This window comes from Dipteris shenzhenensis, chromosome 8, assembly GCF_047967505.1.
Source record: "Dipteris shenzhenensis isolate YYH24624 ecotype China chromosome 8, Dip_SZ_1.0, whole genome shotgun sequence".
Taxonomy (NCBI): domain Eukaryota; kingdom Viridiplantae; phylum Streptophyta; class Polypodiopsida; order Gleicheniales; family Dipteridaceae; genus Dipteris; species Dipteris shenzhenensis.
The window spans coordinates 37,866,004-37,875,467 of NC_141603.1; the positions used below are offsets into that span (position 1 = coordinate 37,866,004).

The 9,464-nt window shown below is 47.1% G+C and overlaps 1 protein-coding gene across 1 annotated transcript in view; it reads right to left on the reverse strand.

Annotated features, from left to right (window-relative positions):
• The window catches only part of APG5 (autophagy protein Apg5 family), a 120,734-nt gene extending 111,537 nt beyond the window's left edge, over positions 1-9,197 (reverse strand). Inside the window, exon 1 of the mRNA XM_087378154.1 lies at positions 8,928-9,197. The gene's annotated coding sequence lies outside the window, so the exon portion shown is untranslated. The remainder of the gene's footprint in view (positions 1-8,927) is intronic.
• Between the last annotated feature and the right edge of the window lie 267 nt (positions 9,198-9,464).

The following is a 9,464-nucleotide window of genomic DNA, read 5'->3' on the forward strand; positions in this document are numbered from 1 at the left end:
AAAACCCAGATCTATTGGGGCCCATCTTCATTGTATTCATTCTAGTAATTGCACATTGCATTGCATCATATTTGTGTGTCTCCTGTCAGATCTCGCATCTCTATATCTCTCTCGACTATCTAGTTCTTTATTTTGGTTAGTCTAAAGGTTGTTAAACTACGGCCAAAGTCCTCTGCATGTTACATTGGTATCAGAGCTTAGGATTGACAGCCTTAGGAGAATGAAGATATCCATGCCATCAGTCATTTCATTCGCTTCCACTCAAATAAATCTAGACTTGAAGACCTTGCTGCAAGTCGTGTGCTTCTTGTATGAGCATGTAGGAGCACATAGGTTAGGCTTTCATCAGCATATAGGCATAGGTAGGCTAGTCAATCAGTCCAGAAAAAACATGGTCAGTCCACTCAGTCCGTGCATTACAGATAGGACCACCGGTGACAACCCTTTAACAAAGAGCAAGCAGTCCCGAAAGTTTTTGAGTGAGTTGTCCAAGAGTATCCAAAAGGAGGTGGCATGCTTTGATGTGGCAGATCTAAGAAGAAGATTGCTTTGGCAAATCAGATTGAGAATAAGAGGATGATGGCAGGAGGTTTCATTCGAGACAAAGATAAATCCCACATAGCTCAATCATTTTTAGCGAAAAGTGTGGACAAACCAAATCCTAATCAAATAAGGGATAATAGAACATGACGAGAAAACTTCAGCTACACTACAAAAGTGGTAGATCAAAAGACTTTACAACAAAAGTATCACAAGGAGGGATTTTGCATCAGGTGTGATAGTGCATGCAAGTTCCTAGATTGCCCATTTCGGAAGAATAAGGGACAAACATCAGTAAAACAGATGGCTGTAACTGAGACTGCATAGTTCTGTCCAAAGCATACGAAGAAAGTGAAGATGGTTCGGACAATATACTTCTACATGTATAGGGATATGTGGAGGTTTGGCAGTCTCATTACATTTCTTTTTCAGCACATTCAAATATTTGGTGAGGAAGGGTGTAAGACAATAGCACTTATTATTTATATATATACATAGATACATAAGTAAATAAATGCACACAAGTGTGTGTGCGCGCGTGCACACACACAAATCCAGAAACATACCCAACCTCATCCTCTATAAACACAAGTAGTGCAGTTTCACACACACACATGAATCCAACAACATACCCAAACTCATCCTCTAAAAAAACAACAAATAGTGCAGTTTCAATCTCATGGCAGCCACTCACAAGATTGAAACCCATAAGCATCGCACGGGCTAGCTACTATGACATCCCCACTGACATCATCAGTACCCAACGGTAGGAGTAGACCATCATATAAACATATGCTCTCACCCATACTTGAGCATTCATACATATATAAAGGTCTTTGTGTTTCTGTCAACACTCCGAAATTGACACGCCGGTAGATTTGGCCAAGATAAAGGCTAGCACTAAAGGCAAAGACTAATCAAAAATAGCCCGCATTTTCTCTTCATTCAAGCTACAACTGTTTCTTTATTTTTTTGTTTTTATTGAGACTCAACAACAATACCCATCAGAGTATCTTCATCTTTTCAATGTTCATTCAAACAATACTTCCATTCAGTTTTTTGTCGAATGAGGACAACTGCTTTGGCAACAGAGGGAATGTGACAGAGTGCTACAGCATTAATAGCGTGGTGCCGCATCCCATAATAGAAGGGTGTCTTGGGTTAGTGAGTTAGGGACTGAAGATAGTGTTCATAATTAGTTAGACCTAACTGGCCTAAGAGGCTCGTAGTACCCTAGTAGGAGAGTTAGTACAATTAGTACAAACTAGGAGTCCTAAGCGGTCCTAGGAGTCATAATTGTACTTGGACTAGTACATCCTAGTAGTGTTCCATCAAGTGAATTGTTGAGGCATGGATGTGTATCATTCCTAAAGTCGAGAATTCCACGCCTATTGTAGAATTATAATGCAGGCCTATTGTTTCCCATGGATATCATACCTTTCTCATTCATTTATTATTTGATGCACATCTTCATCAAATCCAATGCATTAGTCATCTTTAGTTACAGAGATCTCTTTGCCATGGTTTATACACCATGAGATCACACCATCTCAGAACATTTCGCAATGGTAGCCGATGGTAGCCACAGCTGACATCCATGGATAGTGTATTTTTCAGTTGAAAAATAATAAAATCTGTGTAGTCAGAGTATTTTTGTGTACCGTGAGCTCATTATTATTTATACAGCTTTGTATTGTGTGCTGACTTTGGAGCTATGACTTGCTGGGTTTAAGCTTGGAGCCTCTTCAATAGGCACTTTAAGTTCTTCCCTACTTCTGATATGCACCCAGGCCAATAATTATCATAGGAGCTATCTGTTGGACTGGTCACCTCCCCGTCTGTAAGCCCCCATATGAGGAGAGCATGGGAGAGGTAGACCTAGGAATGATTAGGCTGCTACATGGGCAGCACAAAGAAGACCTTGTGCAGGAAAGATGGCGGGGGCATATAGCCCTAGATCTGGCCTGGCAAGACAAAGCTTCATGGCAGGCGTACAGCCTGCAACAAAGCCCTATGAAAGGCGTGATGACTCAGTGTTGGAAAGGTCACCTCCCCATCTGTAAGCCCCCAAATGAGGAGTGCGTGGGGGAGGGAGACCTAGGGCAGGATGTGCCCAAGAGCGAAGAAAGAGAGGGGGCTGCCACATGGGCAGCACCTCACAGGATTGGAACTGCAGATGGCATCAGCATGACAAGGGTAGTAGGCAGGTGAAGGACCGCGCGGTACAGGCGGGTCAGGACAGCAGGATGTACAGGTGTACGGCGCAGGACACATGGCTGGGAAGAGGACCTAGCAGAGGCGCAGATATGGCAGGATGTGCAGGCCCAGATATGGAGCAGCATATATGGCTGTCAGTGGGCAGAAGGCAGGCCTTATATAGGCTGGATCCCTGCCTTGAATGGAGGGCAAAAGGGCCCTGGAAGTTTGGGCCAAAAGCCCTGGATTGTGTGCCCTTTTAGGGCTGGACCAGCCACAGACTGGTCGGCCAGTCTGTAGCAGGCTGGTCGGTTTTTTGTCAGCCCCCTTGGGGTCTATAAAAGGAGAGGCCCTGGGCCTCATTTCACATCCAACAGTTCAGCAGAACCAGCAGCAGACAGGAGCAGCCAGAAGACATTTTCTTGGGCCTCATCTTGGAGGTGAAGGAGAGTAGAAGGTGTGCTACAGACTGAGCTCTCAAGGGCTGAACCTTGGCTGTCTCTCAGGGCAGCAAGGTGTTGTGATCTGGACGGAAAGTCTACAGAAGCTCCAGGTGGAGCACACGGACTCGAGTCTAGAGATAGCCAGCAGATAGGAGAAGGACCTTGTGGTAAGATCAGAGGACCACATCATTGGTGGGACTCTGGATCTGTCTCTTTTGTATTGTGTCCATATATTTGGACGGAAATATATATTTTGGTGGTTTCTCTATCTGGTTGGTTCATTGTCTATTGATAAGTCTACACACCTATTGTATGCACATAGATAAAGAAGTTTGTGATTCCACACCCCACACCACACACTGTGTGAGCTCCTGGGCATTACTATAAGTCTTCCGCTGCGTGTACCCTCTGTTGGGTATTTTCTAACATGGTATCAGAGCCCAAGTAGGAGGCTCACAGGTGTGGGAGCCTGAAGGCACGGACCTTGCTGAAGGACGACCCTGATTCAGAAGCTCTAGGGAATCGACTTCCACGACTTGAGGATTGTGCCCTTGCGAGAAGGAGGGTGACTCAGGTTCAGTCAGGTGCGTTCAGAGTTCTGGTTTACTGAAATTGAGTTCGGTTGACTTTGCTGTGTGGTATAAACAGCAAAGATGTTGACCTCTACAGCCTCTTCAGCCCCTGCTTTCCCTTCCTCCTCCCCCAGTTTTCTCTCTTTCACTATCCCTAATTTTGGAGAGTCTGGGAACTTGGACGGGACTAATTACCCGATCTGGAAAGTGAAGATCCGGCGTCATTTAGTGGCTCAGAAGTTGTGGAAGCTGACCACGGGAGAGGAGTCGAAGCCGGATGACATGGTGGACAAGAAAGGGGAGGTACTCATGGCAGTAGACGGAGAGGAGCTTGAAGCTTGGGAAGACAGAGATGCCCATGCCCTGGCAATCATCATAGGGACTACGGCGGACTCCGTTCTTCCGCATATCCAGCTGGCCGAGACGTCAGTAGAGGCATGGGCCACCCTGAAGGATCTGTACGAAACAGACAATACCTCCCGGATTGTGCTTCTTCAGCATCAACTCTACAATCTTGATATGGAAGAAGGAGATACGGTACATAACCATTTGACGAAGGTCAAGGTGGTGAGGGATCAGCTGGCAGCAATTGGTCAGAAGACAGACTCATGCCACTGAGGAGACTGCCTCGGAGTTTCAAGAGCTTTGTTACGGCTGTGACAGCAGGACAGAGGACCAAACCTCTGACGTTTGAGGAGTTGTGTCCATTACTGCTACAGGAGGAAGCTCGGGAGAAGCTCTACAACGAGGATAAAGATGACAAGGCGTTGCTGGTGAAGGATTCCGCTGGCAAAGGAAAGGGCAAGCCTAACGGTAGCAAGACGACTCTGATGACGAGGGGACTTTGAAGAGAAAGCACAAGAAGAAGTGTTTCTATTGTGATACGCCCGGACATTTTGCAAAGGACTGCAGAAAGAAAAAGGCGGATCTGAAAAACAAAAAGGAGTCTAACTCAGATTCAGAGGGAAAGGCCAAAGCAAATGTGGTAATCAAAGAGTTGTTCCTGGTGACATCACCGAGTGTTACCGAGGTCAGATATGTTGATCCAGAAATCACAGTAAGGATGTCTGACATAGAGATGTGGGTCGACGAGGAGTCAGATGCCTTTGTGAAGGTAAAGGACAGCATGGAGCGCTTGGTACCTTCCAGGTGTGTAGCTGTTGACACTGACACGAGGGTGGATTCCATGGAAGGCCCTGGGGTCTCATGGTCAGATGGATGCTGGAGTTCAGAAGGGGACAGTACAGGATTACACAAGCACTTGGTGGGTGCCTCAATGAGAGTTTGCTTTCAGAGCGAACATTCAAGCAGTACAACAGTCTGCTGGTGATAAGGGATTGGAAGGAATTGGCCTTCTTCAAAGGCAGAAGGGAAAGTATTGGTGCTTCTTCAAATCTTGGACGCAGATTGCTAGAAGGTGATGGATAAAGAGTGCTGAAGCCAGAAGAGTACCTGCTTGAGAACTCAGCAAGAGTTCAAGGTCCAGGTTATTTGGAAATATTCATTGGTTGCAGACCTTGCCAAAGGAAGGACGGGTTGAAACACACCCTCAGAGCATGGTGCCTGGAAGACTCCAGGTTGTTCACTCATTATGAGGGGGACGACTGGAAGATCGTGACGGCTGGATTGCTCGAGTTCAGAGGCGGGAACGTGACTGAAGGAGGTGGTACCAGGAGGTGCTACCAAAGATGGACCTATGTACCAGGATGGTGTGCGGAAGCGGAACCGGACCTGGCGGAGCAGGAGCCACTGGATGAAAAGCCAGGAAAAGATTTCGACATCGAAGAGTTCCAGAGGACTACGACCAGGGAGTTACTGGAGCATCGTCATCGACGTGTTGGCATTGGGCCGAGATGTGTCGGTGAGAGGGGGTGTTGGAAAGGTCACCTCCCCATCTGTAAGCCCCCAAATGAGGAGTGCGTGGGGGAGGGAGACCTAGGGCAGGATGTGCCCAAGAGAGAAGAAAGAGAGGGGGCTGCCACATGGGCAGCACCTCACAGGATTGGAACCTGCAGATGGCGTCAGCATGGCAAGGGTAGTAGGCAGGTGAAGGGCCTGCAACAGACCCTGATGATGGCGCGGTACAGGCGGGTCAGGACAGCAGGATGTACAGGTGTACGGCGCTGGACATGTGGCTGGGAAGAAGACCTGGCAGAGGCGCAGATATGGCAGGATGTGCAGGCCCAGATATGGAGCAGCATATATGGCTGTCAGTGGGCAGAAGGCAGGCCTTATATAGGCTGGATCCCTGCCTTGAATGGAGGGCAAAAGGGCCCTGGAAGTTTGGGCCAAAAGCCCTGGATTGTGTGCCCTTTTGGACCAGCCACAGACTGGTCGGCCAGTCTGTAGCAGGCTGGTCGGTTTTTTGTCAGCCCCCTTGGGGCCTATAAAAGGAGAGGCCCTGGGCCTCATTTCACATCCAACAGTTCAGCAGAACCAGCAGCAGACAGGAGCAGCCAGAAGACATTTTCTTGGGCCTCATCTTGGAGGTGAAGGAGAGTAGAAGGTGTGCTGCAGACTGAGCTCTCAAGGGCTGAACCTTGGCTGTCTCTTAGGGCAGCAAGGTGTTGTGATCTGGACGGAAAGTCTATAGAAGCTCCAGGTGGAGCACGCGGACTCGAGTCTAGAGATAGCCAGCAGATAGGAGAAGGACCTTGTGGTAAGATCAGAGGACCACATCATTGGTGGGACTCTGGATCCGTCTCTTTTGTATTGTGTCCATATTTTTGGACGGAAATATATATTTTGGTGGTTTCTCTATCTGGTTGCTTCATTGTCTATTGATGAGTCTGCACACCTATTGTATGCACATAGATAAAGAAGTTTGTGATTCCACACCGCACACTGTGTGAGCTCCTGGGCATTACTATAAGTCTTCCACTGCGTGTACCCTCTGTTGGGTATTTTCTAACACTCAGCAGGGTGTATGGAGCTGTACGGCGCTGAAGAAGGGGCTGGCAGAAGCGCAACGCAGCACCTTGCTGAGCTAGGTCTGCAACTCTCCAGCCTCTATGTCCTCCTGGATGTAGGCTCATAGGCTGCTGGTCTGCTGCTCCTTCTGCTCCCTGAAGTGCTGCAGCAGACGATGATGATCTCAGCAACCTTCTGCCCTAGAAGACAGTCTAGGTTCAGCCTCTCACTGGAGCTAAGTCTGCAGCAACACCTCTCTCCTTCACTTCCTGTGTAGAGGCCCAAGGATGGTGGAAATGCTGCTCCTTTCTGCTCCTCCCAAAGCTGCTAGGCTGGATGATAAATGAGGCCTGAGGCCTCTCCTTTTATAGGCCCTCAAGGGCCCCTTGTAGAAAGCGACCAGCAGCCTCAATCTGGCCGACCCAAACAGGCCGACCAGGCTGCTGCAAAACCGCCCTAAAAGGGCTCTCATAACCAGGGTCCCTGGCCCACAAAACTAGGGCTTTTTGGCCCTCACTTTAAGGGCTGATGCCCTCTTATATATGCAGGGTCCAGCCCACTTCTGCCCTGCCATTTTCTAGGATGGTGGGCTGGCTGGAACCAGCCCTACCAGCCCTATACCTGGCCGACCAGACTGCTGGTAACCAAGGTGGAGAGGATCACTCTAGACACAGAGTCTACATTTGCTCGAGGTGGAGCACGCAGGCCCAGAGATCTAGAAGTGCTTGACATCTAGTAGGAGAACCTTTTGGTATTGTATCCTGTCCTACTTTGTGGACGGACGGAAATATAAAGAGTTGCTTCTATATTTGTTTCTGAGCATTGTCTATTTACTCGCTTGCACATCTTTGCACATTAAGTTAAGAAGTCTATGATTCCACACCCCACATGCACACTGTGTGAGCTCCTGGATCAGTCTTCCGCTGTGCGTACCCTCAGTTGGGTCATTTCTAACACTATCTTTCAAACACGTGTGAGCTTTTGTTTTCGGGCTTCATTCGCCTTTGAACTATGGTCGTTAATAGTTTTCCAATGCTGACTAGTGTAAAAACCCACGCCAAGCCTCAAGTCAAACCGTTTACCAAACATTTCACAAATGAAATGTAGGAAATAAAATGCAAGACTATACCTGTATCCCTCATGCAACCTCTGTGTAGGCAGATCCCTCTATTGCTTTGGTCTGAATCAGGCCTGTGTATTCACCTTCTTCCCTAATGTCACATGTTTCTGGTGGCATATAAAGCCCATAAGAAGTTTGCAGGTTCACGAGCAAGGCATCTTTGCTGCTTGCAATGTCTCTAGAATTGGATGATCCTGTGAATCAAAAAACTAATCTCCATGTGCACGCAATGTCTCTAGTATGTGCACTTTGATGGGGCTTGATCAAAGCTTTGCATTGATCCCTCATAGTTCCCCAGTTCACCTAAGTGTTTTTGTGTAGCTCACCTAGTCGAGCTGTACAAGTTTTGATGGGCTTGATCCCTCATGGTTCATTGGTGCTCCATAATCTGCTTTGGGTCTTCTTAAAACAACTTTGAAACTAGCTTTGATCATCTTGTGGGAAGCAGCTTTTCCTTCATCTTTTTTGTTTTTATTTGATAAATTGCCCCAAAATTTAAGTTTAAAAAATCCTTAGTTGCATGCTAGATTACTTGAGGTGAGTTAGCCAAGAAAACCTTGAGAGGTGAAGTTGTTACCATTAATCCTATGGGTTATTGTAAGCCCTAGCCAAAAGCCTGGGAGGTAATTAGCCAAAAAATTTTCTAATTAAGGTGTGTCATCAGGCTTTTTTTTTAAGGAGGGGGGAACATAGGTGAGGTAGGGGAAGAAGCAGTCAGGGAAGTAAGGGTGGGAAATGTTTTCTATTCCCCTGAAGTGTCGCGAGAGAGAGTTTTGATTACCCTCAAGTGTGCACGCGGATGTCCGTGAGTGGTCTTGGAGTGGAGGTTCTCCAATCTTCGTTATTTCATTCTGAAAGGACAACTCTGCAATGAAACTGGAGGATCAAACATGCCTGTAGGGAAGCTCTGTAACTATGGAGTAAGATCCTTTCCTTGAAATTACCGGGTGCACACAAATGATCAACCTTTCCCACTCAAGGCAGCAATCATATGAGAGTTAGGTAGATCGTAGGCGCTAATTTTCTAGGAAGTAGGGTGCCACAAGGGTAAGATGTAAAGAATTATTTGACCGTATCGAAGGACAAGCGCATTTATTTAGATGCTTGCAGGAGACGGTAAAGAACACGGAGATGGTCGTTTTGTACCTCTAGTGGTAGGGTGCCGTCACGAGCATCTTGAGGGAGGTACAAAATCGTAACTAGCTCTCGAGGTCTGGAGCTGTTGATAATTTGCACTCTTCTTTACAACGGGATTACAACCACCTGTTCCATGATCTGCATCATCAAGTTCAACCCGTTGCAGCCAATAGGCCGTTGGACTAATTCATCATGTTAACAAGATTGCACAAGTGCACGTGGCCTCTATTATTGGATGAAGCTAAGTTGGGCTATTAAGAAGCAGAATGCCCCCCACATGGAAATTCCCCTTAATTATGTGGAGAAGAGACTAGCGGTGAAAAGAAAGAGGGAAAGGGCATATGATTAAACTAGCGGATAAAGAGGAGTTTCAATTAAGAGGGAGGGGGCATTAAAGAAAAAGGCACGAGCTAATTTGACCGGGTACTGAGAGAGCAGGACCTCCACTGTTCCATTATGCCTCCGTCAAAAATTTTCAGCAAGTTGGTGATGGTGTGGCGCAAGCATCTCGACGTATTAACAGTTCTTTAGCATTGAGTACTTGGC